The sequence below is a fragment of the Eumetopias jubatus genome, unplaced genomic scaffold, assembly GCF_037043125.1.
Source record: "Eumetopias jubatus isolate StellerSeaLion01/CBP00866 unplaced genomic scaffold, mEumJub1_p1.0 scaffold_12, whole genome shotgun sequence".
Taxonomy (NCBI): Eukaryota; Metazoa; Chordata; class Mammalia; order Carnivora; family Otariidae; genus Eumetopias; species Eumetopias jubatus.
Window position 1 is genome coordinate 55,313,967 of NW_028274818.1, and position 5,121 is coordinate 55,319,087.

The window sequence follows — 5,121 nt, forward strand, 5'->3', positions numbered from 1 at the left end:
GGGATAAATCCCACTTGGTCGTGGTGGATGATCCTTTTAATGTATTGTTGGATCCTATTAGCTAGGATTTTGGAATCCATATTCATCAGGGATATTGGTCTGAAATTCTCCTTTTTGATGGGGTCTTTGCCTGGTTTGGGGATTAAGGTAATGCTGGCCTCATAGAATGAGTCTGGAAGTTTTCCTTCTGTTTCTATTTTTTGAAACAGCTTCAGTAGAATAGGTATTATTTCTTCTTTGAATGTTTGGTAGAATTCTCCAGGGAATCCATCAGGCCCTGGACTCTTGTTTTTTGGGAGGTTTTTGATCACTGCTTAAATCTCGTTACTTGTTATTGGCCTATTCAGGTTGTCAATTTCTTCCTGTTTCAGTCTTGGCAGTTTATAGGTTTCCAGGAAGGCCTCCATTTCATCCAGATTGCTCAGTTTATTGGCATATAGTTGTTGATAATAATTTCTAATAATTGTTTCTATTTTTGGTGTTAGTCGTGATCTCTCCCCTTTCATTCATAATTTTATTAATTTGGGTCCTTTCTCTTTTCTTTTGGATAAGTCTGGCCGGTGGTTTAGCAATCTTTTTTTTTTTCTCATTAAAATTTTGTTGTAATGGGTCTCAAAATTCCATGACAGATTTTTGGTCAAATTATTTCCATTAAAAAGTACTGATTTTAAAAATTAATAACTTAAAACTGTCACATATGCACACACACAAACAAATGGTCCACAAAACATTCTCCTTTCCTTCTGAAGGTTTTACGATGCATTGTTATCATTAACCAGTCTTTTACTATTAAACTTAAATGGCCAATTGACACAAACAGTTCTGAGACTGTTCTTCCACCACGGATTAAGACTGGGGTGGCAGGTATTGGGGATAATATTCATTTAGCCTTCTGAGCTTTCTGGGCAGACTTGGTGACTTTGCCAGCTCCAGCTGCCTTCTTGTCCACTGCTTTGATGACACCCACAGCAACCATCTGTTTCATGTCACGAACAGCAAAACGGCCTAGAGGAGGATAGTCAGAAAGGCTCTCAACACACATAGGCTTGCCAGGGACCATATCAACAGTGGCAGCATCACCAGATTTCAAGAACTTGGGGCCATCTTCCAGCTTTTTTCCAGAAGGACGATCTATCTTCTCCTTCAGCTCAGCAAACTTGAAGCAATGTGAGCTGTGTGACAATTCCGCACAGGTGCATATCCAGCACTGATTTGGCCTGGATGGTTCAGGATAATCACCTGAGCCATGAAGCCAGCTGCTTCCATTGGTGGGTCATTTTTTTTTTTTTTTTTGCTGTCACCAGCCACACTGCCACGACGAACATCTTTGACAGATACGTTCTTGACATTGAAGCCCACATTGTCCCCACAAGAGCCTCACTCAAAACTTCATGGTGCATTTCAACAGACTTTACTTCAGTTGTAACATTGACTGGAGCAAAGGTGACCACCATGCCAGGTTTAAGAACACCAGTCTCCACTGAGCCCACAGGGACAGTACCAGTACCAACAATTTTGTAGACGTCCTGGAGCGGCAGATGCAAGGGTTTATCAGTTGGATGAGCTGGTGGCAGAATGCAGCCCAGAACTTCAAGCAGTGTGGTTCCACTGGCATTCCCATCTTTACGGGTGACTTTCCATCCCTTGAACCAAGGCACGTTAGCACTTGGCTCCAGCATGTTGTCACCATTCCAACCAGAAATTGGCACAGATGCTACTGTGTTGGGGTTGTAGCCAATTTTCTTAATGTAGGTGCTGACTTCCTTAACGACTTCCTCGTATCTCTTCTGGCTGTAGGGTGGCTCAGTGGAATCCATCTTGTTAACACCAACAATTAGTTGTTTTACACCCAGTGTGTAAGCCAGAAGGGCATGCTCACGGGTCTGCCCATTCTTGGAGATACCGGCTTCAAATTCACCGACACCAGCAGCAACAATCAGGATAGCACATTCAGCCCGAGATGTGCCTGTAATCATGTTTTTGATAAAGTCTCTGTGTCCTGGGGCATCAGTGATGGTCACGTAATACTTGCTGCTCTCGAATTTCCATGGGGAGATATCAATGGTGATACCACGTTCACGTTCAGCTTTCAGTTTATCCAAGACCCAGGCATACTTGAAGGAGCCTTTTCCCATCTCAGCAGCCTCCTTCTCAAATTTTTTAATAGTTCTTTTGTTGATCCCACCACATTTGTAGATCAGATGACCAGTAGTGGTAGACTTGCCCGACTCTATGTGTCCAATGACGATGATGTTGATGTGAGTTTTTTCTTTCCCATTTTGGTTTAGGTTGAGCAGAGGTTTTCATGACACCTGCATTCTGGTGGCAAACCCATTGCGAAAAAGACGTGGTTTATCAATCTTATTAATTCTTTCAAAGAACCAGCTTCTAGTTTCGTTGATCTGATCTACTGTGTTTCTGGTTTCTAATTCATTGATCTCTGCTCTAATTTTAATTATTTCTCTTCTAATGCATGGCTTAGGCATCATTTGTTGCTTTTTCCCTAGTTCTTTAAGGTGTAGAGTTAGTTGGTGAATTCGGGATTTTTCTATTTTTTTGAGTGAGGCTTGGATGGCTATGTATTTCCCCCTTAGGAACGCCTCTGCAGTATCCCATACGTTTTGGACCGATGTGTTTTCATTCTCATTGGTTTCCATGAATTGTTTAAGTTCTTCTTTGATTTCCTGGTTGGCCCAAACATTCTTGAGCAGAGTGGTCTTTAGCTTCCAAGTGTTTGAATTTCTGCCAAATTTTTTCTTGTGATTGAGTTCCAGTTTAAAGCATTGTGATCTGAGAACATTCAGGGAATAATCTCAATCTTTTCGTATCGGTTGAGACCTGATTTGTGACCCAGTATGTGGTCTATTCTGGAGAAAGTTCCATGTGTGCTTAAGAAGAATGACTATTCTGTTGTTTTAAGCTGGAATGTTCTGTATATATCTATGAGGTCCATCTGGTCCAGTGTATCATTCAAAGCTCTTGTTTCCTTGTTGATTTTCTGCTTAGATGATCTGTCCATTGCCGAGAGTGGAGTATTGAGGTCTCCTACAGTTAATGTATTGTTATCAATATGACTCTTTATTTAACAGTTGGCTTATGTAGATGGCTGCTCCCATGTTGGGGGTGTAGATATTTACAATTGTTAGATCTTGTTGGATAGACCATTTAAGAATGATATAGTGTCCTTCTGTGTCTCTAATTACAGACTTTAGTTTAAAATCTAATTTATCTGATGTAAGAATTGCTACCCCAGCAGTTTTTTGAGGTCCACTGGCATGGAAGATGGATCTCCATCCCTTCACTTCCAGTTTGGATGTATCTTTAAGTTCAAAATGAGTCTCTTGTAGACAGCATATGGATGGGTCCTGTCTTTTTATCCAATCTGCAACCCTGTACCATTTTATGGGAACATTTAGGCCATTCACGTTGAGAGTGATTATTGAAAGATATGAATTTATTGTCATCATGTCGCCTGTGAAGATCTTGTTTTTATAGATTGTCTCTGTAAATTTCTGTTGTATATCACTCTAGGGGTGTTTCTCCTTTTATAGAATCCCCCTTAATATTTTTTGCAGGGCCGGCTTAGTGGTCACATATTCTTTCAGTTTCTTCCGGTCGTGGAAGCTCTGCATCTCTCCATCCATTCTAAATGACAGCCTTGCCGGATAAAGTATTCTTGGCTGCTTGTTCTTCTCATTTAGTACCCTGGATATGTCTTGCCAGGCCTTTCTGGCTTGCCAGGTCTCTGTGGATAGGTCTGACATTATTCTGATGTTCCTCCCTCTGTACGTAAGGAATGTCTTCCCCCTAACTGCCCTTGGTTTCCTTGGTTCCAAGATTTGCAAGTTTTACTATTACATGCCGGGGTGTTGGCCTGTTTTCCTTGATCTTGGGAGGGGTCCTCTCTGCCTCTAGGACATGAATGTTTGTTTCATTCCCCAGATTAGAGAAGTTCTCAGCTACAATTTGCTCAAATACATCTTCTAGTCCTCTCTCTCGCTCCACCCCCTCCAGGATTCCAATTATTCTGACATTGGAATGCTTCATGGTGTCATTTATTTCTCTGATTCTATTTTCATGGATTCTGAGTTGTTTTTCCCTGGCCTCCTCTTTTCCCTTTTTATCTACTTAATGGTCTTCTGGGTCACTAATTTGTTCTTCTGCCTCACTTACCCTAGCTGTTAGATTATCTAGATTGGATTGGATCTCATTGATAGCATTTTTAAGTTCTGCCAATTCAGCTTTCATTTCTGCCCTTAGAGACTCTATGTTTCTATTAATTGATTTCTCCATTCTAGCTATTGTCTTCACAATTGCTAGCCTGAAATTCATCTCTGACATCTTGGTTATATCTCATCCATTTGTAAATCTGCAGCATAAATCATAATCTCTGAGTCTTTTCTATTTTGGGGGTTCCTCCTCCTAGTCATTCTGTTGATGGGTGGTTGAGGGGATGTATGGAGTCCAAATTATTGACCAGAACCCAAGAAAGATGCACCTGTTTTTTTGGGACCTTAGGGTTGCTGGCCTCTTGTTTTCCCAGCCTGTCTTCTGGGGGAGGGGCCTGCCACGCTGTTACTCATGCAACCGTGTTTGGGTGGAGTTGCCCTTCCCCCCTGTGGTGGGGGATGGGCTCAGTGGGAATCAGTTTTGGGGGTTTTTGTTCTCTGGCAGCTTTCCCTGGCAGCTTTCCGTGTCTCTTCCGTGAGTCAGAGCAGAAGAGACTGTTTCCAACCCTCTGCCTCAGAGCACAGAGACCATAGTCTGTTCTTCAGTGAGCTCTCCCCGCCACACTGTCTCCATTTCTGTCCATGCTGCTATAAACTGCAGCATCCTGGGTTGTGCGCCCCTCTGCAGCGCCCCCAGTCCTGCCTCCAGGTCAGAGCCCGTCTCTGCCCTTTGTGCTTCTAAAACCTCCAGCCGCCCCCAGATCGCACATGCGACCCCGCCACTCCAGGTTTCCACCCCAGGGGCTGCCCTAAAGTCCCCTTCCCACCACTACCAGTCTGCGAGTCTGTGCCCAGTCCCCAGCGAGGGAGGCTGTCATTCAATGGTGGTGTAGGATCTCCACGGCCAGGCACCCTCCTGCTGCTGTTTATCCTCCAATATCTGCCCATGGAA

General features: G+C 43.2%; 1 pseudogene; it reads right to left on the reverse strand.

Moving 5' to 3' along the window:
• Window positions 1-721: 721 nt before the first annotated feature.
• On the reverse strand, window positions 722-2,303 carry LOC114223972 (elongation factor 1-alpha 1 pseudogene; annotated as a pseudogene).
• Window positions 2,304-5,121: the final 2,818 nt, after the last annotated feature.